Source organism: Prionailurus viverrinus, chromosome A2 (assembly GCF_022837055.1).
Source record: "Prionailurus viverrinus isolate Anna chromosome A2, UM_Priviv_1.0, whole genome shotgun sequence".
NCBI lineage: Eukaryota > Metazoa > Chordata > Mammalia > Carnivora > Felidae > Prionailurus > Prionailurus viverrinus.
The window spans coordinates 160,922,300-160,934,873 of record NC_062562.1 but is presented as its reverse complement, the minus strand read 5'-3'; the positions used below and the strand labels follow the sequence as shown (position 1 = coordinate 160,934,873).

The 12,574-nt window shown below is 38.7% G+C and overlaps 1 protein-coding gene and 1 long non-coding RNA gene across 3 annotated transcripts in view; one reads left to right on the top strand and one right to left on the bottom strand.

Moving 5' to 3' along the window:
• Nucleotides 1-4,959, top strand: part of LOC125161130 (uncharacterized) — a 51,127-nt gene extending 46,168 nt beyond the window's left edge. For both annotated transcript variants that reach the window (XR_007150475.1, XR_007150474.1), the window contains one exon: nucleotides 4,888-4,959. This is a non-coding gene — a long non-coding RNA (uncharacterized LOC125161130). The remainder of the gene's footprint in view (nucleotides 1-4,887) is intronic.
• The window catches only part of CNTNAP2 (contactin associated protein 2), a 1,382,613-nt gene that overhangs the window by 1,031,411 nt on the left and 338,628 nt on the right, over nucleotides 1-12,574 (bottom strand). The gene's annotated exons all lie outside the window — the stretch shown is intronic.

The window sequence follows — 12,574 nt, the reverse complement described above, 5'->3', positions numbered from 1 at the left end:
GACGAAAATAAAATGGACAGTAAATACTGTATAAAAGGACTATTATAACCAAAGATTTCCAGCATAATTACATTCATAAAAGACGCTTTCAATTGCTAAGTTTATACCTGTCCACACCCATGTGAATACATGGAGAAATGCTGGATTGTTTTTGCCACTGATGATGGATTGACTAATTATTAACAGATCAGAAGCAGAACAACTATTAGCTTATGAAAAGTTTTCCTTATTTTGTACTGCACATTATTCATAATAATAGTTACAAGACAAATTACTTTTTTTCTTTTTCTAAATGAGCTCTGCAGATAATCTTAAGATTAAATTTTAAGCAATGGCATATGGATTCACATGAACACCAAGCTACATGAGAATATAGATGGGACATTTAATAGACAAGCTGTAAATGGGCGTTCCCACATGCCTAGAAAAGAATACTGACAAAACTTTACTACTGAGAGATGGAACATTTTGGGGTACACAAAAAGGCAGACAAGGGGTTACCAAAGATATTTGTTTCTTTAAGAGGAAAAAACAATGGGTATGATTCTGGTTGTTGACTCGTTTAAAAGCACAAGATTCTGCTCACTGTTTAGGCCCTGGCTGCACATATGGGACAAATTCAGTCCCTGATGAATTATCACACAATGCAAACTCTTCCTGTGCTTCCCTCCTTTTGCTTTGGAGCAAGAGTTTCTCTTGATGGAAAAAGAATGAAGACTCATTATATAAACCTCATAAGGTTCTGCTGGGATCAGGTCTACAGAATAACATATAAGAAAGAGAATTCCTGAATGGATAGGGTCACAGGAAGAGACTTTGATTTTGTGTGAAGCAGAAATAACCTCTTCAAACGGAGGACAAAGTTCTAATAAAGAAGACAGCAGGTGCTCCTGTGAAGATGCCAGTATTTACTAGGACAGAGAATATGGAAGGATGTGCCTGCTCTCTTCATTTAAACAGACTGTGAATAAGAGAACTTATGCCAGGACACTCAGAAAACTCCCTCTCAGGGAAAAAGGCTGGGTAGATCCCCCGAGGTATTCAATACATTGGTGTTGAGTTTCGACTATGTACCAGGCACTGTACTTGGCCCCAAGTCTACAGTGGTAACAGATAGACAAACCTTGTATGTGCATAACAGTTTACATGTGTACAAATATGTGCTCAAAGGCTATACTGGCTTAACGATATTACCAAGGATAGCAAGGATATAAAACACCCTCAACAAGAGGAAATTTACTTATCCTGATCCCATATGCCAAAATGCCCCAAGATTCCCCATCATCCTACTTTTGTTTGAGTATCCTAGTGGCCCTTCAAACACTTCGGGGCTTAAACTGAACTCATAACCCCATGTAGCTGTTTCTTCTGTATTTTATATCACAGTTATTAACCATATTATTCATCAGGTTACCCAGGTCTTAAATCAGGGAGCTCTCACTACTTCCCTGGCTCTTGTCTGCTTACATCCATCTAATTGGACACCAAATCCTTTAACACTTACCTGCTCACTACCTCATGAATCTGTCCCTTCTTGCTAGTTCTCTGCTGCTAACAAAAATCAAGGTCACTTCTCAAACCTTCTAATGGTTTTCCACTGCTTTTAGGTAATAACCCAATTGTCTTCGTATGAAATGAAAAATTCTTCACAATCAGCCCTCTGCTTACCCAAAAGATTCATTCTGCTGTACCAAAATGGCATCAGCACCACGTCATCTTGGAATGTGAGCATTCTGTCCCCACTAATGGAATCACCCTTCCTCCTCCTCACTCATCTATGCTTGCACATTGGTTTGGTCTCTACATTAACAAAAATAAGAAAAAAAATCTTAAATATTCACATTCCCTCCTTAAGATTTAGTTGTCTCTTTTAAATGCATGCTTATAATACTTAATACATCATATCGCAATTTTATATCTTGTTTATTCTGAACTCTTTCAGGATTTTTTTTTTAATTTTTTAAATGTTTATTCATTTTTGAGAGAAAGACAAGTGCAAGCAGGGGTGGGGCAGAGAGAAAGGAACGCAGAATCTGAAGCAGGCTCAGGCTCCACTGTCAGCACAGAGACCCATGCAGGGTTTCCCCTCACGAACTGCGAGATGATGACCTGGGCTGAAGTCAGAAGCTCAAAATGACTGAGCCACCCAGGGGCACTTTCGCTATCTCCTGTGATGGCCACACTGCACACAATGAAAGTTGCTGGCATTCGATACATATGTGTTAATAAAGGCAAGTAGGTGTAGTAATAAAAATATAATAATTAAATATAATTTTTAAAAATCTTGACAGGGACAGAAGCATTCACAATATAGTATGTCGCTCTGGAAAATATCTCTGTAATTATAAACCCCCACAAAGTTTTCTCTTCTCTGAGCCGGGAAAGTTTTATTCCATATTCCTGTAATTTAATAAAAATCTGTTATTTTTAAATAACAAATTTGTTTCCTAAAAAGCATGAGCGTAAAAGAGATAACTGGCCTAGATATATTAACTGGTAAGTATCCATCAACATCACTAATATGAAAGGCCCGTATATTGAATATTTATTTGTATATTAATTGAAATTATCTTAGAAATACTTCCCAGTTTTATGATGGCATTTATGAAAACAGCTATGTTGGATTGCAATTACTTGTGATACTGACGGCTAATTTGTCAGTGGTAATGGTTCTGTGACTAGATAGCTCAAAATAATGCTAACCTCATCCTAGCGAACCTTTTAGGTACTTTGGGGTCTTGTAAATTACACTTGCTAAACTACTTCCAACCAAGTAACTAAAACTTTGGATAGTTTCTGTCATTTCTATGTTGCAACTTCTGCACCAAAAATATTCTATTCTGGGAGGGTAGGTGATGGGCATTGAAGAGGGCATCTTTTGGGATGAGCACTGGGTGTTGTATGGAAACTAATTTGACAATACATTTCATATAATAAAAAAAATATTCTATTCATATCATATAAAGATCTATGACTCATAGATGAATAATAAACCTTAGTTAAGGTTTCTGCACAGTTATCAATATAGGTAGTGGTGATACACCTTCATTACATACTGTTGAGTTGTGAAACATGACGGTACGGTTAGAAAACACAAAATGATGAGAGTTTATTAGATGCACAGTTAATTGCGGTTTAAGTTTTATACCTGGGTCAGTCATATTGTTTTTATTATAATTATTTATTTTTTAAAGAGACAGAGTAGGAGCAGAGTAGGGACAGAGAGACGGGGAGACACAGAATCCAAAGCAGGCTCCAGGCTCTGAGCTGTCAGCACGGAGCCCGATGCGGGGCTCGAACTCACAAACTGTGAGATCGTGACCTGAGCCAAAGTCAGATGCTTAACAGACTGAGCCACCCAGGTGCCCCTGGATCAGTCATATTGTACAAGTGAATTAATAAGTATGAAAAAAATTCTATAGATCATGTGCTGATTCTGATCTTTGGAAATATGATTATGAATGGAAATAAATTAGAGTGCTTTAAGGCAGTAATATAAAGACTGATAAATTCAGTCAACATTGAAGAATGAGTATAGTTGATTATTTGTCTAAAAAAGTGCTCATTCTTACAAGGCTTTATCAAAATTAAATATATTTGAGCATCATGGATAAATAGGTATATTTGACTTTCTAAACGCTCTTTCTAAAATATTTCTTCATCTTAACTCTAATTTCATGTGTAGATATTTTAATAACTGACACACCTTTAAAAAACTGGCATATGACAAAAAGTCACATCTCCGAAAAGATTTGATCGTGTAATTCTTTTACTTATATACTTCTAACAGCTACCCACAGAATACAATCTAAGTTCTCTCAAAGGTCACACAAGACTTCCCAATTTGAATTAGGGTAAGAAATTTCTGCTCCTTTTCAGTTCCACTCATGTGTTCCAGACACCCTCCAAAGTTCCCCGAAACATTGTGCAATTTCACACTTTGAAAATGCTGTCCCCTTTGCCTGTTTAAGCTGACTCACTCCTCTGCCAAAACTGAGATCTTTGACCTTTCTTTTATGTCTCAGATCAAATGTTATTTCCTCTGTCAACTCTCCAGCAAATCCCCCAGGAAGCAAGGTGCACCATTGTTTGTTTGCAAAACAACATGTACGCATTATTTGTATGGAATTTATGACACTGCATTGTATTTCTTTTGTTGTTAGAAATCCATTTCCTCCTTTAGAGCATAAACTCTCTCTGCTTAGGGAGCCTGTTTTATTCCTCTCTATATTTTCTAAGTTCATTGCTGGGTGCATAGCCTCAAGTAGATGTGCAAAAGGACAAAATTCATTCTGGCACACACAGGAAGAGAGAATGATGGAGACAGAAAACTCCATTTTTCAGCTCTGGCTACAGATTCAGGCATTGCCAATGCTTTTTAATACTGGAGAAAAATCATCCCGAGACACAAACACCTGTTTTATTTTAAGATGTGCCCATGCTTGCTCTAAACCACCACTTAAGTCCCTTCTTCTTCACAACTAATGAATAGGTTAATTGTGCTAAACCCTAGGTCAGCAAAATGAGATAGGGTTTAACTTAGCAGTGTGAAAAGTGGTTTCTTTTCGTAAACACACGCAGCACATGGTCCTGTTATGCATGTAATCCGTGGTGCAGAAATAAACCTTCTCAAGAACTATTATCATAAATAGCATTATTAGGGATGAGCTAAACTTAATTTTTTTCAGCTATCATTCAAAATGGATTTATAAAAACATAAAAGCTCTTTTAAGCTTGCTGAAAACTTGTTCCATTAGAAGCTGATGTGGTTATTATTGGATGTTTCCATATGACTGTTTTCAAGAGGCCCATGAAATTTTAATTTACTTGAAAAACTAAAATGCAGAGTTATTTGTTTTGACATGTTTAATCACTTTTCCATTTTAGAACTAAAGATGAGAAATCACTGGGGAAAGTAAAAAAGAAGACAGTGTCAATATGAGCACAAAGAAGTGAGAGATTTGCAAATAAACTTCACATTATTAAAATGTCATTTGGCTGCAGTGTTTTTATTACTTTTTTAGAACATGAACAGCATAGAAGCCATTTTTGTTATTGCTGATTTAACGTGAAATTATTAATGTACAAAAAGAAACAATATAATGTCCCACTATGTGCCACTAATTGAATTACTGATAATGAAATATAAGTGTGTAATATAAAAATTTGGATTAAAACTTAGTAATTGTGCCTTTTCTGATAAATATCGGGCATTTATGTTTGGCTGGAAGAAGAGGATCTGAAAGTCATTCATGCTGTTCACTTGTTCATCTGTCTAGATAAGTGCATTAAGCATGTGTATCTGTGCCAAGCGTGGGGCTAGGCTCTTGGGAAGCAATGTGGCACCAGAGAGGTGCGATCCCAATTCTCAAAAAGCTCAGGTCAGTGGTAGAGATAAACAAGAAACAGAAAAAAATCGAAGTGAAACAATCACATAGTATTGTTAAAAGATGATAAAAGTATTGTTAAAAGGGAACAGAGCTCGCTAATAGGAAATAAAGGTCAACGGCGAATAGAATGCTCAGAAAGGGCATCTTAAAGATGTGCCTTAAACCTGGAGAAGGGAAAGAAAGATGGCGGCTGCTCTAAGAACTCTGTTCACGGGAAGGCACTGTCCTTTACACACACTTACACCTGCTTTCTAGCCAGGCAACCTTCCTCCCCTCTCAGCACCATCTCCCTCCTGATCATTTCTTGTACAATATTCACAACAAAATGGGGCGGAAAGGAGGTAAAACCTCTTCCAGAAGTATTTGCACTTTATTAGAGGTCAAAATCCCTGTTCGTGATAGTGGGAAGAAATAAAGCTCTAAGACTAACGTGTCTGACATTATGTTCCTTGATTCCATGGACCTAGAACTGGTTGCCCTTTCCAGATTTTCCCCTACTCTGGGACGTATCAGCACACACCAGCAGGCCCCTGTGCCTGATCCCAGATCCACAGGGTCCCTCTTCCAATCTCTTATGGTACCAACACAAGTTGGGCAACAGTGATTCCCTCAGAGGTTCCTTTCCCTATGTATATATGCACCACTATATACAGTTCATTCTACACGTGCATACTATGTGATATCATGCATAGACATCATAAAGTACACAACATAAGCATGTGCACAGTAGTCTTGATATATATAATGCATATTCTATACTAGGTTTCATCATGCATAGTATCATTGCCTCCACAAATATTTAACATAGAGCGTGAACTTCTTAATCATGAATAGTGCATTCTATTATGTCCCTGTCAACATCCGTATCATCTGTGTGGAAGTCTAGCTTCCAGCTCTGCAAGGGGCCCTCCTCCAAACAGAGTTTGTTCTGAAAACCCCCACTCCTCCCCTTTTTCCCTCAGCAACTGCTGTATTTGTGCCACCTCAGTGTCCCTTCTTCTTTTACCCTTTAGCCTGTCAGTGTCCGTTTAACCTTCTTCTCTTTACTGAACTCTGTGGAAATAACTGGATGGTTTCTGTTTCCTAACTGTACTCCAACGAAAACAATATACGATGAATCCAGGACATCATTTAAATACATCCGAAACCTATCAGAAACCATACCATAGATATATCTACCTGTATTTACAATAATAAAGCATATTTGTCAGGGCACCTGATGGGCTCAGTCGCTTTTGCATCCGACTTCGGCTCAGATCATGATCTCACGGTTCCGGAGTTTGAGCCCTACGTCGGGCTCTACACTGTCAGTGCACTTGGGATTCTGCCACCCTCTCCCTCTGCCCCTCCCCCCTGCTTGCTGTCTGTCTGTCTCGCTCTCAAAATAAATTTTAAAACTTAACTTTGTACAAAAATATATAAATAAATACAATAAGAAACAGATGACGACTCTTTAGTTGCTTCCTATTTCTCTACAGGCCTTGTATGTGCTAACACACCCTCATCTTTCCTTCCCCAGTACTTTCCCAAAAGAGAATGCTTTCTCTACTCTCTCAGGTCACTCTTTTTCAAGAAACATCGACCTCTTTGCTTCACGCTTTCTAGGCATGCTCCTTCCTTTGAGCCTTTGCTTTGGTTTTTCTCCCTGTCTTAAATGGTCTTCCCCAGTATATTCACCTGGATAGTTTCCCCACCTGTTTGAGGGTTTGTTTGTTTTTATCACCTTTACTTTAAGGTCTATGCTGATCTATTCTATACAGTTATACAGTTATACTGTTCTATGCGGTTATAGAACAGTAGAGATCAGCCCACCTCACCTGCACGCCACCTACCTCTTACCCTACCTACTCTTTTGACACAGAACTTTCACTGATCTCCTAACATATGATATAATTTCTGTACACTTCATACCTTGTAAGTTTAGCTATTTATCATCTTTGACCACAACTTAAGCTCCACAGGTCAGGAATTTTAGCTGTGTTCCCCGATTTATATCAGGTGTGCAGAAAACAGTAAGCTTCACATACGGTAACTATTTTATAACATTTGTTAAATGAATGCAGAAATTTACGTAACCACTCAGTACTTCCCGGCAAATCTCTGCTTCTCTCAAAGGGCTTCCTACTGTGCTAGAGAGGAGACAGTACTGTACCTGGCCACTTATGCTTTTACCTCCTAAAACTCTTCCTTCACCCACCTAGACTGTAAAAGCGCTCCAAAGCTTTGCTACCTCTTACATGTTGGGTATGCCCTTCCCTAATCCCCATTAATGAAGTGTTCTCCTTGTTCTCGGTTTGCAAAACCAGCATGGACCAATGGAAGCGGCTCAGGAATGAGTGTCAAAAGTCAATCTGTTCTGGATCGTGTGATGGTGTTGCCGTGGAACCCTGGGCTGATCTTTTAACATCCGAGCCTCGGTTTCCTCATTTTTTAATGAACCACTGGTACCATCTGATCTATAAAAACTCTTCTGATTCCAATTTTATATGATTGTAACTATAATTTAAGCACAATGTCTACCATAAATATTTCTCTAAAAATCAACCATTATAAACCAGTGTTATTTTACCGTTAATTAAATTTCATGTCGGTCTTTTTTTTAATGTTTGTGTATTTATTTTTAGAGATTGGGAGAGTGCGCACACGAGCAGTAAAGGGGCAGCAAGAGAAGGAGAGAGAATCCCAAGCAGGACCAGCGCTGTCAGCGCACAGCCCAACGCAGGGGCTGAAACTGACCCACTGCGAAATCATGAGCTGCGCCGAAACCAACAGTCGGACACTTAACTGCCTGAGCCACCCAGGCATCCCAAATTTCATGGTTTTTAAACTCGTATGTTAAGAGTCCATTCATTTACTTTTTATCTCCTCAACTGTATTACAAGTCGTTGGAGATACTGATTCTCTCCTCTTTGTTTCCATACTACCAAGATCAGTAACAATAACACCAGCCATAACACAACATAAAACTTGTATGAGCGAGAGACCCTTCTAACCATGACGCATCTAAGAGGCAGACGCTATTCTTTTCATCACACCACACTTCACAGATGAAGAAGCCGTGACACAGAGAGATGAGGTAGTCGGTCAGTGCCGAACAAATGGTAGATTTGAACCTGGGCATTCAGGTTTGAGTCTCAACCACCGCAGCATACTGCCTCTTACCCAGTTGCTGAAAACATTTTAGTTATTTAGATGAGCAGAAGGCAGAGAACAAAACAAATGAATACGTAGGTACTTTTCTGCTTATAAAACTGTTTGAATGCAACCAGGTTAATATCTAGATCTCTGCAGGGGAGTTAATCCCCCGGGTACACCGGTCAGTATCTTTGCCACAAATTGCTTGCACTAGGTCCTGGCAACTTCAACACGGTCATGATTATTAAATTCAAGATGCATATTTGGGGGTACGAGATGTGATACTTCCTACCATACCTCATTGGCAAAGTTCAGGGTAACACAGTTTTTCCATGGCTGCGTCAGGGACAGGAAATCTGGATGCGTAAGTACATCCAAAATTCAAAATTAACACAAGAGGCTTCCCAAAGACAGTTCCATTTCCAAATTAGTACATGGAAGCCAAAGAAAGACCCAGCTGCTCTTTCCAGCTCTGCACTCTGGCATCAACATTCAGCAGCAGTGGAAACATATTGGAACAACACGTTAAAAAAATCCCTAAAAGGAACCATCATCTTTTGGATTCACAAACAAAAGAGACTGCCAAATAAACACTGAATTAAAGTTATGTTTTCTACGTACATTTTTTTTTACCCTTTAGAAAACGCTTTCCAACACATTATTGGCAAAGAAACAAAACAATTATGTTTATACAGGTGAAAGTGAAGTAAAGGATGAAAAGATAAACTGAGGCCACTAAAAGACACTTTCGCCTGAAATATCCAGACAAGATGGATGTATCTGAGTTATCTCTGTAAGTGAAGTTGTTTCTATAGAGGAGTTGAAAAGTAGATTTCATATTTATTCTATTTGGTTTTTATTATTCAACAGCTTATATGCTAGATTGATGCTAATTTTATCGTTTCACCTGTCCATTTCTCACTTTTTTTTTGAGCCGCCTAACCTTAACAAAATAGCTACTATACTCTCCCTTCCCGACCATCTATTTTCCTTTTACCAGTACCCTCACCAGGTCCTTGGATTCACTTGGCATCCAACCATCTTCCCTACCTTTTGGAACATCTGCCACCTCTTTATTATGTTTTACTAGAAAGTGTATGAGTTTAGGAAAAGAGCCAAAATTACTTCAAGTACCAACTCTGCTACCTCAGAACCTGGAGGATTCGTATGGGCTTTATAAGTGTTGGCTTTCACCTTATAGAAGGATTCACCTACTGCAGAACCTATTGTGACAATGAGGTGAGGTAAAAGGTCTCAGGCACCTATATTTGTCATAGAGCATCCCTGAGTAGATGTCAGCCCTCTTCTTCGTATTTTTTGTTTTTCATGAAACAACAGGTGTCTTCGCTGACTTTCTATTACTATTATGGTTCTCCACGCATCTTCAGATTTAGCCGTCTCCTCCCATCTCCCTTCAATGATCATTCCAAGCATTGCCAATTTATTCTCATTATGATATATCCTCTCTTGTTCCGTTTTCTTTTTGTTTTTTTTAAAGTTTTGCTGTTCTGAGTATACTTATTGTGGCAAATGGGAGGTGGGGAACAGTGAGTTAAACACTGAGTGGACAGGAAATCAACACTGATGATCCTAAAAATATAATAGCATTTTCCATTTTTTTCAAATAGCATTAGCCTGGCTTTACTCTCCCTAGTGGAGATGGTAACTGTCCTGGCTGAGCCTTCCACAAAACTCAGTAAGCAGAAGAAATGGGAATAGAATTCTCACACCACTTTCAAGTTTACACTGTACTTAAGCAAGTGCTAAGTATTCATTTCTTATATAGTTGACCATTTAACGGTCCTTAGGTTCTTTTTGTCTTTTAACAGTTAAACTACGGTTCTTGGGGAACTCTCCTCCTATGACTTCAGTGGACACTGTACTCTCTTCGATTTTTTCTTACTTAACTATGCATTCCCTCTTCGTCTTCTTGTGCGCTTTATCTTCTCTTCCCAAATTCTGAAGAGATGAGGTTCCTTAACGCTTTGTTTGGGACTCTCCTCTTTTGTTTTTTATTCACCAAAGTAATCCAGTCTTATAGCTTCCAACATCATCCATATGTTGATGATGCCCAAGTACATAACTCCAGCCCTGACTCTTTTCTGAGCTCCACACTCGTATCCTTAACTGACAGCTTGACTTACTTGCATACATATCTAGCGAACTTCTAAAATGTAACATGTCCCAAACAGACCTGGACTCTCTCCAAACTCTTCTTCCCATTGTTTTTTACATATTGGACAAAGGGACTACTATCTATCCAGGTAATCAAGTCGGGAACCTGCAATTCGGACTTGATTACTAGATTTCACACTTCACACAAAATCTGCCAAGTTGTGAGGATACTACTCTGAAATAGTTCTCAAACCCTGTAACTTCTATCTACGTTGCTGCTATCTTAGTTAAAAAAAGCATCATTATCTTACACCTGGATTATGCAGTACTCTACCTTGTCTCCTAGTCTCCAATGCTGCCTGTCTATAATCCTCCTCTATAATCAATTATCAATTCTATCTGGTCTATTATCTGCACAGTAGCCAGAGGTATCAGTTAAGAATAGGACCATGGCACTCCCTAGGAAGAAATTCTTCCATGAGTTTCAGTCCTAACTTTCTGCCACAGCTGGTTACCCCTCCTATGATCTAGCTTCTACCTATCTCTCCAAACTCTGTTCTTCCTTCTTGTCCCCCTCGCCCTTCTTAACATGTATTGAATTGTCAAGTGCTTTCAAACTGTAGAACTTGTAATTTAGGTTTTCTTCTATCTCACCTTGACCCCTCTTTATCTTTAATACCCTCCACTTTCTACCATATAGTTTTGTTTGTTTCCATTATAGCTTTTATTATCTATAAATATATATTCATTTAATATCTGTCATTTATGATTACAGTATAGGTACGAGGACATGACCGTCAGTGTTTCATACAAACCAGGTACCCAATATGCAATGATGAATGATCCAGGAAAGGAAATGCTATGTGAGAATCCATGAGGGTGCATGTGAGTGTGTGTTTCTAACCTGCAGGTGAGACTGAAATCACACAGGTGTGAGCATTATTACAGAGGACTTACGCTATAATTTCTCTATTTTATGATTCTCACATGGTGGTGTGTGAATTGCTTGTGGAGAGCAAAGACCAGGGTAGTAAAGGGTGGTTCCTAAAGGGAAGGTTGGACTCGTCTGCTCAGCATCGGTGGGAAGGCACGGTGGCTCCACTGTCATCGGTCTTAAGATGGGGAGAGGCCCACCTGGGCTTGTGGCAGCACGGAGCAGCCCGTGACCAGGAGCAGCATCTAAGGGGACTGCTCAGAGAACATGCAAGGCAGTCTGGCTACCCCTTCACATGGGAGCTGCTCAGCTACCCAGGGGAAAGCTGTTCCGTGCTCTCTCTTCCTTGCTGTATTGTGTCTTCAGCTGTGTCTCTCCTGTCCATCAACTTACATCTGCAAGGAACACACTTTGAAAACTACAAGGTTTCAGTTAGGCCTCTGTTCTGCTATGTAACTCTTTTTGTCTCCCCATTAATGTAAATTTCTGTGACACTTGAATCTAATATTAACAATCGGTCATTCTGACTATTTAGATAACTCGTCTGCCTAATGGCAAACACACACACACACACACACACACACACACAATTTGTGTCTGTTTCCATTACTGATAAAAATGGCAGGATCAAGTTATATTGAAGCAAGGTATTAGAGAGTCCATATATTTAGAAAAATAGATTTAGGGTTTGTATAAAAAAGAAAAAAATAATAACCACGGTTTAAAATAATGAAGAGTGCTTACCAGGATAACAGTCTCATTGTATGATATATTCTGACCACAGAGAGAAGTCAGAAATGTTATCTTCCTTGTTTGAAGCACAAACATTTCACAAAGAAAGCAAAATGAAAGGGAGGAATCTGGGATTTTTCAAAGTATGTGCATATATATATATGTATATATATATATATATACACACACACACACACACACATATATATACAAACATATATAAGTATATATACATATATATACAAACACAAGTATAAGTGTATATATA